This window comes from Topomyia yanbarensis, chromosome 3 (assembly GCF_030247195.1).
Source record: "Topomyia yanbarensis strain Yona2022 chromosome 3, ASM3024719v1, whole genome shotgun sequence".
NCBI classification, from domain to species: domain Eukaryota; kingdom Metazoa; phylum Arthropoda; class Insecta; order Diptera; family Culicidae; genus Topomyia; species Topomyia yanbarensis.
In genome coordinates, this window is record NC_080672.1 from 300,019,121 (window position 1) to 300,042,675 (window position 23,555).

At 36.9% G+C, this 23,555-nt stretch overlaps 1 protein-coding gene across 6 annotated transcripts in view; it reads right to left on the reverse strand.

Annotated features, from left to right (window-relative positions):
• Positions 1 to 23,555, reverse strand: part of LOC131693417 (filamin-B) — a 183,666-nt gene that overhangs the window by 57,935 nt on the left and 102,176 nt on the right. The gene's annotated exons all lie outside the window — the stretch shown is intronic.

Sequence of the window (23,555 nt, forward strand, 5' to 3'; positions counted from 1 at the left end):
TAATTTTGACCATGAACATGGGGATATTATGGACTTTTCGTTTCTTTGAGAATGCCACCTAAATCAACTCCGTCTTTATTTCACAGTCGAAGCTAAGCCAAACATTCACAAAATCAGATACGCTCTCGCTCTCTTTCTTTCTCATGCACGGGCCAGCATCCGCCTTTATTTGCACAACTTTCACCATTTTTCTCGCGAGCACACGACACACGAGTCGTAATAAGTTTTATTTTCTATAGAATTCCTCGCCGATGATGGTTTGTTGTTGTTGTTTTTGTTGGACGAGCACATTCACCTGAACCTACCAAGTGCCATCGCGTCATCTGCCATTCAAGAGACCAACCATCATTCCGTTCGTCCAACCATTCGCAATGAAGGCAAACAAATGAAACCAAAATTAATTGCAATAAAACGGCAATTATCACAGCTCTTTAAGTCTTCCACGAGGACGGGTAGATGCACCGAGTATGGATGGGGTTGTTCCAAAAAAATGTCTTCTGTTTTGAATACAATGTTTATCTAGCACTTCAAACCACCCCTGCCTCACAGTGCACGGCACGGATCGGTTAACCGGTTTTTATTCCGTGCGCAATTGCTTCGTCATAAGTGAAGTATTTCACCTACCATCTCCGCACAACACGACGAAGACGGATTTAGCGAAAAATGAGTAACAAGCGGTGCTAATCAAAAGTGTGCTTTCAATAAAAGAGTTTGTTGAACTTGATTTTTGTTTTATCTGGAGCTCATGCTCTCTAGCTCCTGGTGTTTGGCACGCTCGGGTTCATCCATACAATTGGGGCCAAATTTAGTAACGGAAAGCCAGCAGCTATTTGGTCAGCTCCTAATTCAATAATAACACCCAAATCGAGGCGACTAATCTCAGCCTCAATCGCACCCTTTTATGTCTTCCATTCACGTAACACCTTGCTTGTGAGCTTTTTGCATGCCGAACTCGCTTTCTCCACATTCGAAGTTTCTCGTGTCCGTCTGGGGCTTTCGGCTGCTGGGTCTGATCGATGATCATTGTTTGTTTTATAGCTTCATCTCGACCCGATGACGAGATCGGTGCTGTATAGTGCAGATGTGACATTACGGATGTTGAAACGAAAGCTGTTTATTTTTGTATGAACTCTTGTATGAAGTAATCGTTTAGTCTTGGTTGCACAATGTGGTCAAGAAACTACTTCGAGAAGGTAGTTCGATGGCGTTCCTCAAGATTGTGGTTAGATAAAGACGAGCTTGGTTACAATCTTTCATATATACACAGAAAAAAATCTGTTAATTAATTCATGCAAAATAAATCAAAGAAATAAAAAATGAAACTCGTATTCATGAAACTAAATGTGTTTCCACAAAACTAGTTCTCGTCAAAAAATACATACTGTAAAACTCGAATATTTAAGTGCATTTCTATGGTCTTCTAGGGTTATTTTTTTATTGTCGTTGTCATTAGTTTGGAGAATTACAGATTTTTATTAACTATATCGATTGAAAAGGCCGACAACACATTTTTTTAAATTTCAGGATTATCAAGAAAATAAAAATTACAAATCAATTTTATGTCGCTAAACACAGAATCAATGCCTATTTTGTTTTTTGAAGAAATTTTCTCGATACTAATTCTTTTCGAACGCTTATTTTACGAACATAAAGTGTCAATCTGTAATGTATTTTTGTCGCTCAGCACAGTTTCCAGGCTGGCAGAAGAGTTGTATGAAAATGACTAACCATTCATCAACACTAGGGTTCGTTGCGGTGCGGATGTGGGCGGTAAATAGATAGTCCGCACCGCAACCGCAAAAAAATAATAAAACCGCATCGCTTACCGCAACCGCATTGCATTTACCGCACCGCACCGCGCGGTAATGCGGTAAATGCGGTAAAAATTATGCATTATAAAAATTGTGTTGAAAAATTAATCATTTGTTTTGTGTAGCCATATATAGTAAAATGTTATTCTTATTTACACGAAAATTACCTTTGACGGACTCCTCAGAATGTAACATTTATGAAAATATTCAACTTTGCAAGTTTTATTAAGAGTGGTAAGGGTTTTGGCGTGAAAAAAACACTTTTTCTCGATTTTTTTGAAACTTTGCGTGAAGCGAACTGATCAAAACTTTTGTACCTTATAGTGTATCATTTCAATAACATGCTGTAATTTTTCCATGCAAAAATCTGGTATCTGGAAAAATATGATTTGCGGTGTTACCTTCCATTCAAAAACTACTTAACCGATTTCTTTCAAACTTTGTATACAGATTCTATGTAAAAATACCTAACCCCCACGTTAAAGTTTCGAGATAAATTTTCAATTAAGGCAAAAACTGTCCAGACCATGCAAAATTTGGCATCTGGGATAACTTTGACATTTGTCAGCAGACCTTGAGGCAGACTTTGAGAAACACAACAAAAATCGCAATGCCCTACACTAACTTCGAAAGCTTTACTTTCAAAAAGTTACAAAATACTCCTAACTGAAAAAAATATTCGTTAATATGGTAGAAAATATTCCCAGTTGGACGAACGATGGACGCACGCGAAAAAAAATTCCTCCAAATTCGTTTGGTTTGATGATGATAATTACATTCTTTGGATTGTTTTTAAGTCATAGTATCATTAATTCATTTCTAAGTTCTCCAAATTAATCAAAATTCACTGTCGAGAAAATGCCATTGAAAAGAATTCATAATTCCACGATTACCAAGAGGAATCAGGAGAAATGATGCATTTTGTAATTAGATTTGACAGAAAAATTCAATTGTTTTTCAATGATTGGATTTTGCGTTTTATGTATTTGAAAAGGTTCGTTTGTAATTTTTTTCTTTGAAGTATAAAACAAATAGTTTTCAAAATATGTCGTAAAAATAATGGTGCCAAATTATATTGGGCACAGCTTATAGATTTTATTTCTTAGTAACAATATGTTTTATCATATTTGAATGACCAAAATGTAAAAAATCAAGTAGCGATAGGTCGAATACAGATTATATTCGGATTTCTTTTCAAACCATTGTCAAGTCTATGGAAATTAGAGCAATTAAATGTTTATCATGTTTCTCTATTGTAGGGTAATAAATTAAAATCGAACGTTCTGAGAGAGAGAGATGTTCCTAATAATGAGATTGCTAAGCATTCGTTCAGAAAATAAATCTAGTGCGTCCTTCTCAAATGGTAAAAGTCATAGTTTTAATTCACTTTTTAATGCAGACTGCATACTTTATCAATTATTTTTTGAAGCGCGGTTGCGGTAATACCGCGCGGTAAATGCTCATTTCCCGCACCGCATCTGCGGGAAAAAGTATCTCACCGCACCGCAGTTTTTGCGGTGCGGGTGCGGTAGATACCGCGCGGTTGCGGTAATTACCGCAACCGCGACGAACCCTAATCAACACATGTACCGCACTCAGTGGATTTAATTCCCTTTCGAAAATCCCAGCAACCTCGACTCGGATTGAATCAATAGACTGAGGTGAGAAACAGTCACGCTTGTCACTCTACCACTGGCGCCACCAAGTGGACACACCATGTTTCTCAGAGTGGCCCATGGTAGCGCGTGAAAACAAGGTTTACTTCTTCGTGTGACACTTTCGTAAGCACTGACAAATTTTATGTGTACAGTTGTCACTTACGTCTCTTCTATGCAACGTTTGCACATTTTCTACTTTTTTGTCAAGTCAGATTTCATTTTCGTTCTTATTACGAAAAGAACACCGATTCCGGAGTTACGGGTTTAATAGCACGGCTACACAGCAATTTTCCATATAAAATGGCACCACTTTGATATCAAAATAATGCAAAACTTTTTAAAATTGGTCCAAAATTACTTGGATTTACCAGTCTAAGTCACTAACACTAACAAACCGAAGTCGCATTAACCACATTGGCCACCTGTGACGGTTCCTGAATCCATAGAAGCTGAAACTGAATAATGTTCAAAGCTGGGAGTAAACGAACATTTAAAAATCTAATTTGTATTTTTGATATCAAATGTTTTTAAAACACATGAAACGTCGAGATTTGATGTGATTGCAAAAAAAATTGACGGAGATTGCCTTTTTTGGATTTTGGCACATTTTAGCCTTTCTCATATATGAGGGATTCCATGAGAAACCGGCCGACCACAAAGTAAGACCATCGTCGATTCGAACGAATTTTTGAAGTTGTGTTCGGTTTATGAATCTCCATGATTTTCTCTAACAATTGCAATATTTTGATACAAGAGAAATTTTTCAAAAGGGTGTAGACATTTCTACGTGCATAAATTTCAATTTTTTTGATCGATTACTGTATTTTATACAGCAAAACTTTCGGAGAACGAGTTACAAGGAGTGAATATTTCTGTATGAAAAAAATATACACTGACAAAAATGTGTCATTTTTCACAAAAACAAAAAAAAATATTAAAAATTTAAATTGCAAAAAAACCCGTTTTTAATTTTTTTTATATTTTCTCAAAAAAAAACCAAAAGATAAAAGAAACATTTCGAATGTAATTGTATGATGTAGAACTTATTGGTAAAAAAGTTTTTCTAACAGAAACATTGTACATGGTTTAAGTTTCATACTGAATGACATACAAAACTGTAATTTCATTACAGAATATAATTCTAAGTATCGTTTTAAATTAAAATGCTTTTAACAAAAATCTTCCAAAATGCGATAGTTTTCGAGTCAAAAATTTAATGTTTATAGTTTTAAAGACGTAAAAGAAACTTTTTCAGAATGTTTGGATCATGAAGAAGCTTTCAATAAAAAACTTTTCCTAACAACAACTTTTGACATATTTTTTCACACCATTTGCAGTAAAAAACTAAATAGTTCGATCATATTTTGGTTATTTTCATGTAGCTTTCAAATGGTTTACAATATCGCCTTGATGTCAAAGTGAAAGTTACATATTTCTTGTATGGGCCTTTTGAAAAACTTATTGTTGTTGATGGAGAAACGCGAATAACTTTGCCAAATTTCATATAATTTGAACAACCTCCTAGACCTCCGCCTGCTTACTTGAATTTTTGACATTGGTTCCATGGGAAAATACAGTATATTCTACATTTATACATTCACCCTAATTTTTCAGAATAACTTATTCATGAGTTTACTATTGCATTTTTCTGTCAGACTAGCGGGATTAAAATTCATGATTTCAGGATCTTTGTCGCGATTTTTGTAATTTCTATTCACGTTATCTTGATATTTTAATAATGAGTTGAGTGATTCATGTTCATGATTTCAGGATCTTAGTCACGATTTTAGATATTTTTGTCACGAGTTGTGTGATTTGTGTTCATGATTTTAGGATCTAAGCCACGATTTTCGTAATTTCTGTTCGTGTTATCGTAATGTTTTATTTTGAAACTTACTTCCAAATGTGACACGAAGAGTAATATGACTAAAAATGTTCATGATATCAACAGTTTTACCATGGTATTCGTAAATTCTCTTCGCCTAATTGTGATTTATTACTTTTTGGTTACTATCGGTTTTTTTATTCGGAATAATGTGATGATAAGAACGGGATTATAAAAATGTGACTGATTCGCGATATCTTGTTCTGTGAATTATATCACGCATACTATTTGCGATTCTCAGTGAAGTGTTCGTTTTCTATCCAGACATCACCATTAACCTTATCAAACGAATAACGATGATCGAGGTCCTAATAGTTTTGCCTTTCTCAATAGAAAGGTATTGCAATTGCTCTGAAAACCGACTTTTTAACTGAGGCCCGGAGGGCCGAGTGACATATACCATTCGATTCAGTTCGTCGAGTTCGAAAAATGTCTGTGTGTATGTATATGTGTATGTATGTATGTGTGTGTGTGCGTATGTGTGTGTATGTGACCAAAAATGTCACTCATTTTTCTCAGAGATGGCTGAACCGATTTTAGTCTCAAATGAAAGGTGCAATGTTCCCATAGGCTGTTATTGAATTTCTAATGGATCCGACTTCCGGTTCCGGAATTACAGGGTGATGAGTACGAACACGCAGAAAATGTCGATTTTAATAAATTCTGCAATGAATGTATAAAGGTGAAAATTTTTCCAAAATATGACCATAACTGCTTCGATTTGTAGTATTAAGTCACTAACATCCATTCAAAGTCTATTTGGCCACATTGGCCACCATCATCGGTTCCGGAAACCCCGGCGGAAGTATCTAAATTCAGAATAACATTCACATCGGTTTCTCGGAGATGGCTAGACCGATTCGACTAAACTTGGCCTCAAATGAAAGGTATTGCGTCCCCGTAAATGGCTATTTAATTTCATCCCGATCCGGCTTCCGGTTCCGGAGTTACAGGTTATGGCGTGCGATCACATAGCAAATTGTGATTCAAACCGATACTCCGATGAAAGCAAAAAAGGTAAAAATTTCGCTAAAATGTCTCTCAAACAACTTCAATTTGCTGTTCTAGGTCACCGACGGCCAACCAAACTTTCGTTGACTACATTGACCACCATAGACGGTTCCGGAAGTGCCCGGGAAAAGCGGCCATCTTTTCTTTCAAAATTTACGAACTCACATCAGTTTCCCGGAAATGGTTGGGCCGATTTTCACAAACTTAGTCCCAAATGATAGCTATAATATCCCCATAGATGTCTATAAAATTTCGTACGGTTCGCTCATATGGGTCCGGAAATATAGACTAAATCGTCCGGTCACATATGAAATTCCCATATAAGCCGGAACTCAAATTTTTTTTCAAAGGGGGGACCTCATGAAATTTTAGAAATCGAATTCGTATTTTTGATGCCAAACATCTTTAAAATGCATGAAACGTCGAGATTTTATGTTATCTCGAAAAAATTTTTTTTATAAAAATCGACTTTTTGGGACTTTGCCGATTTTACGCCTTTTTTCAGTTCAATATTACCGTGGCTGTTTTTACTTTTTCAAAATTTTAGAACTCGAATAATGTTTTATTTTCCTGTATATAGTTGTCATGTGATGTATAATAATAAAATGTAATATATGCATTTAAAAGTTTTTAATGAATATAAACAACGCACACATTCTCGTGATTCATGATTGAGAAAGGCACAATTGCACCGCTAGGTGGATTAAAATAGGTTTTTTTATAGCTAGCAGCTGGGTATTTCATAAAACAGCGCATGGAATAAAAATGATTCCACGAATAATTCTTCAAATTTCGTGAAAGAGTTCACGGGAAAATTTCATTATCATGTTGCATGAAGTTGTAAATGATTAGTGATATCATCTAAATATCACCAGCACGCAAAATAGATTGTGAATCATATACTAGTCATCATGAATAAGTTCACGAATACATGAATAAAATTTAATGATTTCGTGAACTATTTCACAAAAATGAACATGAGTTGTGATTTATACTAGATATCAAGAACCAGTCCGCGAATACATGAATTATATTTCATGATTTCGAGAACTATTTCACGAGCACGGATATTGGATCGTGACATATATTAGGAATCATGAACCAGTTTACGAATACATGAATATTTGATGATTTTGTGAACAATTTCACGAGCACGGATATTGCATCGTACCAAATACATTAGAGATCATGAATTAGTTCACGAGAATTAAATGGATTCATGAAAACAATTTTGAATTTCGCGAAATAGTTCACGAGAACATATCCAGAATATTTTGATTTTGTGAACTAAGGATATCTATGAAAATCATCATGAGTCAACCTTTGGTTGTATGAATAATGTTCATAAAGTTGTGAACTAGTTCGCGTACTGAAAATCGCATTAGAAATAACTTGGCGGAAACCGTGACTGAAGTTCACAAAACAAAAACAAATAGTTCCACGTTATGCAGACGTTACTGAAGGGAAATTGACCATAAATATAAAACACATGATTTTTGTTCGCGGTCTTGTTTTCATAACGTAAAAATGTGATTGCTCCAGGATTCATTATTCACGGAGATTTTATAACAAAGTCCGTTTAAAAAATATTTTTAATTTTTATGTTTGAAAGACACCATAATAACGCAAAATGGAAAGAACATTTGGATTGCATGGAGCGTGTAACAAGTTACCAAATCCGATAAATAATTTTTGAGAGCAAAATTGTTGATGCCAGTTACAAAACTTCATGTGCGATTTAATTGTTTCTTACTACATATTGGGAAAATGCAAATTTGTTCTACATTTTAAAAAAAGAAAAAATCGTTAAAAGTCCACGTGTACCATTCTCGTACCCCTCTCCGTGGACAAATGTGGACTTCTTCAAACCCCCTACCCTCCCCTAAACTGTCCACGTGGTATGTGGACGGCCTCTTAAGCATATCATCTACCAAGATCAGCATACTGGAAGTATGGAAGAAGTCCGAATGGTGAATATGCCTTCAAATCGCCCTATTCCATCATCTATCACTCTTACTTAAGGGACTCTTGCTCCTCAAACAACGGTATGTAACTATGAGGTCGGATCACTTAATCATGTTAGTTTAATCATGTTAATTTATGTTTGTAGCTAACTGCGATATTAATAAGTGGATGAATATATTTGAAACATTTTTTTTATTATATTTCCAATTACTATTACAATATGTGTCAACTTAGTAATATTGTGTTAAAGGCTGCATACTGAACAGGGTTATGTATTTTGAACACGACATCCGGACCCGACTTAAACCCAACGGGGTTCAAGTCGGGTTTGGGTTCAACAACTTTAAAATTCTCGGGCTCGAGTCGGGTTTCGTCATATTTCCTGTGTCAAAATATTAGAACTTAATATTAATTGATAAAATTGCTTTTGTTCAAATTCACAAACTACTACAACTACTGCTCACGAGAGAACAGGAAGTAATTCACATTTAAACTTTCTAAGCATTTTTTTTTTCATACAACTAACACATTAATTAATTTTTCGGAAAATATTGTTGTCCATTAGGATTTAACTTTGTATACTCTTGACTTAGCTGCGATCTTAGAGATACAAATATGTTTTCATTTAAACCATTGCCTACAAAGGTCATATCACAATCCGGGTTCCTTCGTGAAAACATCCAAACTTTCACGATTTTATAGACTTTATCAACAATACTTTGTGTCTTGTTCAACCACTAGCGGATTTGTGGAGGTTAAGAGTCGTACAGGAAACTCCATTGGATATGTCGAAGTAGTTCTATTGGTACGTACACCACACTATCTGAAGCGAAAAACCCGTTATAGATGAACAATCTAACGCTATCGATGTAACATCAATAATACTTCAGACAAACCATTGACACCAACTTGATCGTACTGAACCGTAACGCGAGTGGCGTCATGAAAACTGTCAAATAGGATTTGACTACAGCTTAAAGCTCCTCTACATTTGGAGCTTTAAGCAACACTCAAATCCTATTTGACAGTTTTCACGATGCTACTCGCGTTACGGTTTGATTCGAACAATTAACATCCTTGTAAGCAGTAGTTTAAAAATTCATGAAATAAACTATACAAAATGATTTTGCAGGAATTGGCACCGATAAGAGTTTGGGTTGAGTTCGACAGTTTAAGTTGATTGAAACTATCATCATTAAGATTCCTATATACCACATCTTAGCAGTCGAATTTTCCACCTTCCCGGGTAAGACGTGGACGAGTTAAAAGGTTCTCAGAACAATTTAAATTCGACGGACAATTATGGTAATTATAAATTGGAGATCCGTTCGCCAGTTATTCGCTTTATCATAGACAGATGTAAGTGACCGCGTATATAGACATTTCAGCTTCGAGTGATCATATCATCTTTATAAATTCAATTTCAAAATCTTTGGTTGGTTCTGCATGTATATAATTGCAGGTCGGGTTTAATACATTTTCATTTTCTGATTTAAATTTAAAATTAGATAATTTCCGACTTTGGATCGAGTTCAACTTTTCTTAAGTTAATTCGACGATGCCCAGGGGCCTCGAGTGGTCGTAAGATGGCCCTTACGGATGGCACATATACCATGACGATTCAATGTAAAACCGCACTTTTATGAGCCGTTTCGCTTTTTTAATCGCTCTTACTATTTGATGGAATGCACTATATAATATATCGGAGAATGAGAATTGTGCTACAACTGACGTGCAATAAATATTTATCTGATACTGAACCAATAAACTTAAACGATTCATCGATAAAAATGCTCAACCGTTACGTAGCACTCGTCCAACAACACTCGGAAGGTACCAGTTGGTCCCCCCAGGTAATTACGGCACCTCATACAAGCGCCGTACAGTGATTCACTTGTTTCGTTAGTTGGATGCACAGTAGCTGCAAACAACAACAACACCTTATTAATAATGATACAAAAACGAGTTTATGGTCTGTTTCATGGTTTGTCTTGAACCACCTTAGACAGAAGGTAAACCCAACAAACCAACTCCTAGCGCAAGCCGCATTTTTGCTTTTCTTCTTGACTTCGAGTCACGGAAATTAAAAGGTTCCCGCGAGTGCCGCTGACAGACTAAAAAAACTGACTGACTGGCGAGGTTGATGACTTCCCGTTTTCCCCCGGAGAATGGCTGCACTGGGGCTGCTACTGAGAACTGTAAAGCTAGACATTTTTGGCTCTTTCATTATTCGCTCATCACCAGTACGCTAACTTGCCCCACCGGGAGCACGAAATGATATTAAAACATTTTCCTCTATTTGCCGTGCATATTTCTCCACCCGAGGTACCTTGGTAGGTAAATTCGTTACGAGCGGGTGGGCTTGGTGAATTTTTCGTTTCCATTCGAAGCTTCTGACGGGCTAAGCAGTTTGAACAGGAAGCTGACCTGGCGTACCGAGCCATGTCGATTGGTTACGATCCAGTAACCCCCAGGCAACTATTACTTTGCCAATTAGAGGCTTTTGTTTGGGGAATGGTTTTTGGTTTCGAACCTAGATAATGAAGTCTATTTCTGTCGTGAGATGGTCAATTGATATGAATAAGGTAGTTCAGTTTCGAAAATCAATTCAGCTTGCAAGTCAGGTGTGTTAATAAGTTTTTTGCCAAAGATAGAAATATCCGTATAATGAACTATTCGAAAACAATACGTATAAAAGAAAAGCTCAACAACTTTTAAATTGCAAATAGAGCTAGCTAGTACTCGTACTTGAAATAATTTGGAAAACCAATGTTTTTCGCAGCGTTTCTCGTAGATGTACCTAAACCAATTAAAAGTCTTTTTTCTTTGATAAATAATGAATGTGGCTAACACCCCCGCTTAGCCTCCAACGGTTACCAATTAAATTCAACATGATTCCATCATGTCGGTACAAAATACCTCGTTCAATTAGAAATGCATGCCCATAAAAAGTTCGATCGTTGCTCTGATCGATGTCGGTCGTCTTTTTGCCTCTTCCACAACCAAGTGCGCTGGTTTGACTGCTAGGGCAATTAAACACAATTGCCAATCAATCAGTTCAACCTCGGTGCCTGTGTCGTCGTTGGTAATCGTCGATCAACGTAGGCAAAAAGAAGGGATCACCTCTGAAGAGATTCGCGCAACCTTCGGAAGCAATCTCGCACTAAGAACCGCTATAAAAGCTCCCCTATGACTGGTCTCCTAACTGTTTCTCGGCCATTACCTACGTGCCACGTTCTCCTCCATCACTATTTAGATAGGTGTGCCTTTCTCTCGCCTCGGTAATAAAGAGTTTGTCTCTTGTGCTAACGCGCCAGCGATCTCTTCCACCCGACCCGAACGTCTCTGACCGCATGCCGGCGGCGGGGGACGTCGACAATCTGACCTACATTTCGGTGACTGACTCGATCTCACCTCATCGCATGCACACACACACGCCAGAAGTGAGGGCGATGCGGGTCGGAGCGGAGTCAAGCGAAGTCAACACGGTACGGTGGCGGCTCTGTCTCTCCTCGCGGTTTATGCTGATTCAGTGAGGCTGCCGCGCGACACCAACTGTGCGAATGGGGATCCCGCGCCTCTAAGTACAGTGTTTGGGGGACTTTATAGCATTGTTTGCTAGTTTTCCGACACGGGTTTGTTGCTTTGAGAAGGTAGGGTTTGGGAAACATTGTTGTTATGTTTTTGGTTGTGATGATTGCGAGGGAAACTTAGCGAGGTGACAAAAGTTGCCGTCGACAGCCGTAAACAATAGGTTTCTGGTTAGCCATATATTATAAAAATTGTTTGTCATATGCAGTAAGTGATTTAAGCGTTTGGTTGGATCGAGTTCATCATTATAATGAAATTGCTGTTTTAAAATTACCTATCAGGAATGTTTTCGTACTTATACTTATTTAATTTGATTTATTATACATATCTTCGGCTGACTGCCGTTCAGACGTTGAAAAAAAACCTTAGTGCTATATATTCATTAAACTTCTTTTTAGACACATTAAAATCAAAAATACCAATTGTTTCGTTAAACTTCACACAACACATGTCGATTGGGTTACTCTGTCCATATGCAGTTCTATGCCGGGGGATCCAAAGAAGAGGCGCGTTCCGGAATCGGCGCTGCGGAGCATAAAAGTTTACTTTCTGGTGTAGATCAGGACAATCGATGTTTCCAGTGATAACGTCAAATACTAAAAGCCTCTGTAGTAAAACCCGTCGCTGTTAAAGAGTCTGCATGTTCAACAGCTTGCACCGGTCGGAGTATGGAGGCAAACGTACTGGGTCGCTCCATTGCAAATTTCTAAAAGCAAATCGTAAGAAACGTTTTTGCTCTCGCTCGATTCGATCACGTTGTGTGGCGCCCAAACTTGGACAGCTTATTCCAGGGTACTGCGTATCAGAAAGCAGTACAACGTTTTGAGTACATACGGATCACTGAAATCTAGAAGTCTAGAAACCTAGAGTCGCAAAAGTTTTGGCAGCTATTGTGGAAATATGGTCGCTGGATTTCAATCTTGAACTAAGTCGATGTCAGCTTGAGGAACTACATAGTCTAGAGGAGATTTTATTTTTCGGAAAATCTTCAGGTCGTCGGCATATAACAGTTTTTCAGACTGGATTCGCTAGCAAGGTTGTTTATGAATAAGATGAATATAAGAGGCCCGAGCTGGCTGCCTTGCGGGATCCCAGACGGTAATTCGAAAACGAGGTAAGGTTTGCAAATTTCACATAAGCTGATCTATTGTCTAGGCAGGACTTCAGCCAATTAGTTATCCAGATGGGAAAGCCAAGCCTATCCAGCTTATCAATGGCAATATTATGCGGAACTTTATCGAAAGCTTTTGAAAAGTCAAAATATACCGCGTCTACTTGGTGTCGTTCTTCCATAGCAGGGTACAAGACACTGGTATAAACGAATAGGTTTGAAAGAGTCGAGCGTTTCTTTTCAAATCCTATACATTCTTATTCGTATAATAACTAACTTTCATAAAATATGCGAAATTGTTTTATTATTTTTCCGAAATTCTAGTACATTCTATAAGACGATTTTTATGGGTTCCTTGCGAATTTATTTTAATAACAGAATGAAAAGTTCGAAGAAAATATTCATATGGTGTTGTTATTTTAATGATTAATCCCCGTAAATGTGAGATATATTTACCAACTTTGTTGCAAGTGCAGATATTAAAATTATGTCTTCGGCAATGTTGTAGAGCAAACTTTTGCGAACAACTTTGCCGAAGACACAAAGTATATTTTAATATTTTCATTATTACTGGTTGTTCGTGGATGATCCTTTTAAAGCTAATTCATTACTATAACTTTTAACCTTGTTTAGGTGTTAACTTATTGTAACGAATAAGGTGTTAGCGGGTCATATTGACCCTGATTTTGAACTCAGTTTTAAGACACATTTTCAGTCAAATCTATATGAACCTGTACCCAAATTGTGTATTAGAGTTTCCATTTTCAGTTTCTGGTAAATATTATCGTTTTTGACTAAGTTAGCTAGTAGGAATCGGTGTCGAATGGGGTCATGTTTGGCATACATAGATGCATGCAGAACAGTCATCGTAAATCACAGGTTTATTGTCAAAATACTAATAATAAACACAAACAAAACAAAAATAAGAATGTACATACCAAATGTGTACATGATACGACCGATCTTGGATATTACGGATTTTGATTCCGATGCCGATTCTGGCGGGATAACTGTATATCTCATAAAGATGTGGTCAATCAATGAAGCTGATCCCATAAATTTGTAATAAGCTTGAATATTTTTATAGAATCTCGTCTAAAATGATATTAACACGGTGACTCAACTATTGACCCTGGATTCTACGTGAAAGTCGTCAGGAAGATCCGAAACATTCGTATAATTGGCCAATTCATGAATCTAGTTCTAAAGCTTTGAAGTTTTTTCGAAAATATTAGTTGCACCTAATGACTTTCCGGAAGATCTTGAATATCCGCGCAGTTGGTCAATTAATGGACCTTGTACTAGAGCGCTGAGATATTTTCCAAAACATATAAGCATATATCATTCGCATAAATTCGTACTTGTGACTGGGACAGAGATTCATTGACCTTCCGGATGATCCCGCATATAATTGTCCAGTTCACAAACAGGGTCTTTATTCCGGTTACAAATTCAATTTCTTTGCAATAATAATCCTAAAAAAATCAAGGAAGCCATTGGCTTCCAGAGCTGGTTCCAAATCTTCCGGAACGATAAGAATAGGATCCATATCGCAGTCACAAGGACGAATTTATGCGAATGATATTCCAAAAATTCTTACAATCTTACGAATTGATCAGTTCAGCGAATGTTTCAGATTTTCCGGATGGTCATTATGTGACCAATACGGTTAGTTTTTCACTCGGATCTAAAAATTTATGCCAATGTAACGTGAATAAATGTTTTCAAAAAAAAACTGCAGAATTCTAGAACTAGATTTATGAATTAGACAGTTTTACGGATGTTCCGGATTTTCTGGTTGATTTTTACGTAGAATCCAGTATTTGAAACAGAGTATCAATATCATTTTAGATGGGATTTTATATAAGCTTCCAAGAATATTACAAAACTTTGGGATCAGTTTCATTGATTGACCACATTGTCACTTGTTCAGTATTTTGTGAAATACTATGGTATCACCGGTATCAGCATCGGAAGCGTAATGCGGAACATCCTAAATCGGTCCAATCATGTACATATCTGATATGTACATTTTTTTTTTGTTTTAGTTGTTAGTATTCGTCAATAAACTTGTAATTTATGAGGACGGTTCTGCATACATCTACACACCAAAAATACTGAATTTTAAACGACATGTAAATCAATACGAATGTAAACATACAACGATTGAATCAAAAATTTGATTTAAAATTACGTTAAAATCAATTGGAGCATCAAACACCATACAATTTTACACTTTCTTTCTTGTAATATTACATGTCATTCATTTTACAGCAGTATTCGAGTAAAAATACATTGAAGCGTATTGGTTTTCCGTTTAAAGAAACTGTAATTTTCAATACACGTGTAAAATTATAATAAAATTCGTTGAAGAAAGCACGGAAAGTCGTGTGTGTTTGTGGTGGAACTTAAATTTACATTTATATGCATGCTCCAAATATGTGCATGAAAATAAACTTAAAATTGTAAAATATTTTTTTCTGTGTACACCCAAAACTCGGCCGTAATACCTTTACCATAATAATAAAAAATGCTCTAACAGCAAGACGTTTAATATTAGAACGGGTCCAACAAAAAATACCCCGAACGGCAATACCAACACGTTCAAATCTTCTCTGCGTCGCACTCAAGTTCCATGAATTCTTATACACCCTGGTTTTTTTACGCGGGGGATACGTATCGCGTAAAAAACACGTTAATTGGAAAATCCGCGTAAAAAAACCACGTTTTTTTCAAAAATCCGCGTAAAAAACCGCGGTTTTTCGAAAATCCGCGTAAAAAAAACTCTCAGCACAAGACTTAGAATATTTTTGGAAGATTTTTTTTGCACGGATTTCGCAATTACACGGTTTTTGCAAAATATTCCTTTTGAATGCAAAAGACTTAGAAGATTTTCGGAAAGATGGAAGAGACGGGTCTGGACTCCTTATGGCCCGAACCTCAACAATATGGGTATTTTCGGAATTGACTTGACGAGTAGGGGTCAGAAATTGATTTTTGACGCTATTTTGAAATCCAAGATAGCCACTTCCGGTTTAGCTAAATTCGCTATAACCCAATCAATATGGATATTTTCGGAATGGTCTTGAAGAGTAGGTGCCAGAAATTGATTTTGACGCCATTTTGAAATCCAAGATGGCGACTTCGAAATATGGGTATTGTCGGAATGGTCTTGACGAGTAGGTTCATGAAATTGATTTTTGACGCCATTTTGAAATCCATTATAGCGACTTCCGGTTCAATGAAATCGCTATAACCCAATCAATATGGGTATTTCCAGAATGGTCTTGACGAGTGGGTGCCAGCAATTTATGTTTTACGCTATTTTGAAATCCAAAATGGCGACTTCCGGTTTAGCGAATTTCGCTATAACCCATGCGATATGGATGTTTTCGGAATGGTTTTAACGAATAGGTGCCAGAAATTTATGTTTGATGCCATGTTGAAATCCAAGATGGCGACTTCCAGTTTACTGCAATAACGAAATCAATATGGGTATCATCCAAAACATCCTCGAATATAATATCTAATCATAAACCAGCGAAATACAAAATATTTTTATGTGTCCATCCAGAAGAGTGCAGTGAGAATGGAAGTGAGAGACGAAAGAGACGTATGTGGTGTGAGGTGGGGGATTTCAAATTTCGCTAAACCTGAAAATATCCATATTGTTGAGGTACGGGCCATAAGGAGTCTTTCAGACCCGTCTCTTCCATCTTTCCGATAATATTCCAAGTTTTTTGCAATCAAAAGGAATATTTTTTGCAAAACCCGTGTCAATTGCGAATTTCGCGCAAAATAAAACCGCCCAAATACTTCTAAGTTCTTTGCATACAAAAGAACTTTAAAATTAGTGCAAGTCTTTTGCATTCAAAAGGACTTAGTATATTTTTGCAAAAACCGCGTTAATTGGAAAATTCGCATAAAAAAACCGCGTTAATTGGAAAATCCGCGTAAAAAAGTCGCGTTAATTGGAAAATCCGCGTAAAAAAACCTCGTAAAAATCGCGCAAAAAACGGCGGAAAAAAAACCTAAGTGTATTTGTATCAACGGCCTAAAATGTATTCTGCTTCACTCCGGTTATGTCTCTGACACTACCCATCCATCTTTTTTTCGCTTCACGAACGACATCGACTCAAAGGGGTCGATCGCAAAGCAGTGGAGATGGCGTTTGTGTATTTTTAATGAGAGGTGCGAGAATCGGAGTGCAATATACTCTGACAAGACCAAGTACGGTGTAGCTGGTGAAGAACGTAAAACTCTGAATGTTGTCGGTTCCGAGGAGAAAATAGATGAGATCAATAATCTTTGGTAAAAGGCTTCCAGATCCTGAAAAGAACTAAGAGACATGTTAACGAAATAATATAATAATATAGGGTTCTTTAGGAACCTTGACTTGACGGACAATTAATAATTGTGCAACACGCTCCTAAAGGATTCACAATAATTCTATGTATGGATAGGGTTGGCAAATTGGCTGAGCGCAAACTAAGGACATGTAGAATCTCGACCGAGAAAAGTTGAAACGATGTAGTATCAATGCCGCATGAAGATAACCCACCATGGTCAATTATCATATTGAATCTTTTGGTCTTAGAATTCGGGCACTCTTAATTTTATACCAGCGACGCTAGTGGTCGGAAACGCCAAAAACGTGAACTTAATTCACTAGAGGCCAAACCATCGAATATATTCATAGGGCATCTTTGGAGGAATTGTTCGTATGAATAATCTGATAACAATTGAAATAAGGCAAGTTTTTAATATCATTGGAGATCCCAAACTATTATATACTCAAATAGACATGTCATAATGAATTTAATGCTTACAAATGGATGTCATACCATTAATTACCAAATTTTACAGAAAAAATCAAAAAAAAAATTGCTTATTTTTGTATGGAAAAAGTCAAAAAACATGATAAAGTAAGCTTACCCTATTCATAGGGTTCTAGAGTGCCACGCACCAAACCTTCTTAGCTTTATTGTGCATATTTTATACAGTTAAAAAAGTGCTTATTCGTGCATTTTAGTTCGCAGTTCGTAAAAATGTAAAAATCCTCAATGACTTTAAAACGAATAAGTATATTTACATACAGTCTTCGACAATACAATAATGACCCGTTTGTATCAACCAACCGAAAAATTTTGGTTGATAAAACGGGGAAGTTGATAAAATCGGGAAAAAATTTGATCTTCATTTTTCCATCCAACATCATTAGAAACAACCTGCGAACTATTTCAAGGTGTCAGTTTGTAGAAAAATTACACCTAATGCCCTATCGGTGCAAAATATTGTATTTAAACGAGCCATCCGACAGCTATCTAATCCAACGTCCAAGTATGGGATCGATCTGAAAAATATCAGATAGACTCATTATGAATGACAATATATTTTGTCAACGAAATTTGACAGTTAAACTTCTTAGAAGCGCGATGTAGAAATTATTCTTTGATTAATTAGACGAAGAGCGTTGGTGGTCCACTGCCATTCTACGCCCATGATGCAAAACTGACAACTAAGAAAAACCTGCGAAAATGAAAATTAGCGATATGGAGAGTAACTGTACATAAAAAAACTTTACAGTCTAAAATAACGTTCATATCCAACGCTTCCAATGTAATTAATCCAGTTTTCCATAAGAAAAATTGAATACACCTATTTTTGCCTTTCTCAATAGAAAGGTATTGCCATTGCTCTGAAAACCGACTTTTTAACGGAGGCCCGGAGGGCCGAGTGACATATACCATTCAATTCAGTTCGTCGAGTTCGGCAAATGTCTGTGTGTGTGTATGTATGTGTGTATGTATGTATGTGTGTGTATGTGTGTATGTGACCAAAAATGTCACTCATTTTTCTCAGAGATGGCTGAACCGATTTTGACAAACTTAGTCTCAAATGAAAGGTTCAACGTTCCCATAGGCTGCTATTGAATTTCTAATGGATCCGACTTCCGGTTCCGGAATTACAGGGTGATAAGTACGAACACGCAGAAAATAATTAATAAATCCTGCAATGAATGTATAAAGGTGAAAAATTTTCCAAAATATGACCACAACTGCTTTGATTTGTAGTATTAGGTCACTAACATCCATTCAAAGTCTATTTGGCCACATTGGCCACCATCCTCGGTTCCGGAAGCCCCGGCGGAAGCATCTAAATTCAGAATAACAGTCACATCGGTTTCTCGGGGATGGCTAGACCGATTCGACTAAACTTGGCCTCAAATGAAAGGTATTGCGTCCCCGTAAATGGCTATTTAATTTCATCCCGATCCGACTTCCGGTTCCGGAGTTACAGGTTGTGGCGTGCGATCACATAGCAAATTGTGATTCAAACCGATACTCCGATGAAAGCAAAAAAGGTAAAAATTTCGCTAAAATGTCTCTCAAACAACTTAAATTTGCTGTTCTAGGTCACCGACGGCCAACCAAACTTTCGTTGACTACATTAACCACCATAGACGGTTCCGGAAGTGCCCGGGAAAAGCGGCCATCTTTCAAAATTTACGAACTCACATCAGTTTCCCGGAAATGGTTTGGCCAATTTTCACAAACTTAGTCCCAAATGATAGCTATAATACCCCCACAGATGTCTATAAAATTTCGTACGGATCGCTTATATGGGTCCGGAAATATAGACTAAATCGTCCGGTCACATATCAAATTCCCATATAAGCCGGAACTCAATTTTTTTTTCAAAGGGGGGACCCCATGAAATTTCAGAAATCGAATTCGTATTTTTGATGCCAAACATCTTTAAAATGCATGAAACGTCGAGATTTTATGTTATCTCGAAAAATTTTTTTTATAAAAATCGACTTTTTGGGACTTTGCCGATTTTGCACCTTTTTTCAGATCAATATTACCGTGGCTGTTTTTTCTTTTTCAAAATTTTAGAACTCGAATAATGATTTATTTTCCTGTATATAGTTGTCATGCGATGTATAATAATAAAATGTAAAATATGCATTTAAAAGCTTTTAATGAATATAAACAACGCACACATTCTCGTGAATCATGATTGAGAAAGGCACAATTGCACCGCTAGGTGGATTAAAATAGGTTTTTTACAAAAAATACTCAATGGGAAAATCTGATATAAATCGGAAAATTCTGAACACGTTAATCTAGCCACGATCCAGGCAAATGATGTTGTTTATTCATTTTGTTTACACAAGTGAGCGCTGTTAAGCGGATGACTTTTAGTTTTACTAAAATCGGAAATGGATGCGTTCGCCATGTTTTCAGTTTTTGGAAACGACAACAGTGATGAATAGTTTTACAGGATTGATCTCAATATTGTAGTTATTTTTTTTTTTTTATATTTCGTTTATTTGACACGGCTCATAGCGGTAGCTAAACGGAGCCGTGGATCTTTCATATGTTAACAATATGTGAAAATTAAAAATAAAAGCAAATATTATTGATTACCCGATGGATCTCGTGCGCGCAACTTTTTATTGCGAGCGGAGACCTTCTTTCGCGGCTCGCCTACTGCGTCATGGGGATCATTTAATTCTCTTCTATCGTCTTGGTGCTCAGATGGTCTTTCCTGCTTATTACCCTTACGGGTGACCAGTGTAAATCCGTCGTCATTATTTTTATTTTCTTCGCCGATATTGCTTACAGTGGTATTTGGGGCGCTGGATGCTGCTTTTGCAGTTGTCAAAATGGACTGAACAGCTGCCACAAATTTTGCAACCGTTTGTGGTTCAGGTATTGGTATTGAAAACTCTTTTTTGGGTTGGTTTTCCGTGGATTCGTTGGGAATCGGTAGTGATGAATTCTCCTCTGTATCTTCCGCGCAAGGTTGTCCGTGGTGTGCTGTCTGATTACAATACTTGCAGGTAGGAGTTTGCCCCTCGTGAGTGCATAACGTAGTTTGATTAATAGTAGATTCGTGGGTTTTAAGTTTTATAGTCAAGTGGGAGGGGATAGGTTTTTCGATCCGCATCCTCACCACAAGAACACCGTTAGGTGTACCCGGGAAGAAATTTCTCCACGTATCAGGTGTAACGGATTCTACTTCTCCGTATCGCGACATGTATTCTGCAACTAGATTAGGAGGGGTACGTGGTGATAGGTCATGTAACTTTACATCTACATAGTCTTTTTCTATATACACGGGAATCTTAATTCCAACTTTATCACTTTCAGCCACGTGCTTCAAGTTGTTCAGCAAAACAAAACGTTCAGCTTTGGCTAACGTGTTGAATGATATGAGTACTACATTGCGAAGATGATGATACTGAAGGTACATAACCTCCTTGAGCCTAAGCTGCATCTTCACCTTCAGCAGGTATTCCACTTCACTAAAACTTAATCTTATTGAACAGAATTTAAAGTCAACGACCGCTGTGTTGTGTCGGAGCAGACTTTTTTCGTCAACTTTACTCATGACGGCACGAATAAATTGAATGTTTCCTTTGTTCTCGAGACAATGCACACTAGATCGAGAGGTTGCTAGCTGTTGTTCACTTGGTTCGATTGTACGTCTGGCTTGGGCAGAAGTAGAAAGTAGACTGTGATATTGTAGTTATGAATGTTGTACCCCTCTTTTTGCAAAAGAAACTTTCACTTTCCACAAATTGAATAACATTTTTGGTTATTTTATTAGTGGGACAGTGATACGTAGAATTTCAACGTTGGGACAAATAGATTTGTCATTTTTTAAGGTTTTTCGTCATCAAACAATATTTTGTATCGGTTTCAAAGTGTTTTGAACTGACACACGTATTTTTTATAGAGACGAGCCTGATTCTATGGCTTTCGACTGACATGACCCATTCTCGTTGATTCGGACTGGTTGGTATGCTCCTACTTACATGTGAATAGATTAAACCACTTTGGTGACATAGGAGATAACAAAAGAAACACGAACAAGACAATAGTTGATTCTATTCCAATTTTATTAAGTAATGACTCAAACGCGCTGGCAGGAGATAGAAGAAGAGAACAGACATCACACCTTAAGAGACAAATACGCACTAAATTGTATCCTTTGGATCGGTGTTCACAGACAGTCCGCCAAAATAGTCTTAGTTTAAATTTTGTTAGCAGTTTGGCATGAACTATAACATAATAAAAACATAATATTACTAGGTATACAATACTTAATACATACGGCATCTCTTTCAATTGTTATGTTTACCACGGATAATATGTCAAAGTATATTAGTTTATCATGAAAACACATCTTGCCTTGTTTTTTTTAATTCAAGCAAAATGTAATTCTAGTTCATCAATTACCTTAAATAGGACCAAAATTAGGTAAACTACCCTACATTCCGACTACTACCTAACAGTGCAGGATCCATTACCTTGATTGAATACAGTTGGATGATTGTAAGCCTGAATTGCTGGTATAATAGAATAAATTTACGGGAGGTTGATAAAATCGGGTACGAAAAGTTCATAAAATCGGGGGTGCATAAAAACGGGGGTGCATAAAACCGGGAGTTTATAAAAACGGGTCGGAACTGTATTATGTAGTTTTGATACCTACACATTTGTCGTGAACATAGTTTGCAGGAGAAGTCACAATGAAAAAAGTTATATTAAAAACTAGATTTAAGGGGGTTGCCATAGAAAACGCCTTATAACTCGATAACCTTTAGTCCTACAAGCTCAAGTTCTTCAACAAAAATCTTCACTATGAGCATTTCTAAAACTTTGATGAAGACACCAACTTTCTACCTCGTCAACAAAAAAAGTTAATTTTTTTAGTTCTACCATAGTAAGCCATGCCTCATTTCAATTATTATCTGGTTGTGGGTAATATTCATACGAACAATTCCTCTAAAGACACCCTGTGAATATATTCGATGGTTTGGCCTCTAGTGAATTAAGATCACGTTTTTGGCATTTCTGACCACTGTGCGCGCGGGAACCCGTTTCTGCAGGCTCCCGAACAACCTATTTATCTGGCTACAGTATGAGCTTCCCACCAAATTCAAGCTTGTTTTCGCCGATAAATTTGTAAAATAACTGATGATCTGGCAAGGAATTGTGCAATTGCGGAATCAACAGAATTTCCGATCTGTATATTTCACATCCTTGCTCTTACTCTCACCAATACTATGGCTCTAAATTTCTATAATTTTCCCTGCTTAGTAATCCCTAACTACTTCAATATCATTAAAATGAAAAAGCAAACTATTCGTTTTTGAATAAAAGAGCTTTTGGTTGCTATGAGTCGCCATGAGTAGGGGGAGAAGTATTGCGTACTTCCCACCAACCTGGACCCCGCACTTTCATAGTGCGAGTGATCTTGAAACTGCGAGCTGTGAACACAGTATTGCAAGTGATAGAGGTGGTAGTTTCATAGACAAACCAGTCCACGAGAAGAATTTAAAAGAAGAAGGTAAGTCCGCAGTGTGTTTAGAATCCAGTTTTTAGTGCCACAAGAAATAGCTCCGTTAACAAAAAGCGTTGGAAGCAACAGACCAATTAAAACGATGATTGAAAACTTTTTTTCTCTCGGAATAAACTTGATCTGAATTTTTTTGTAATATGTCTAGG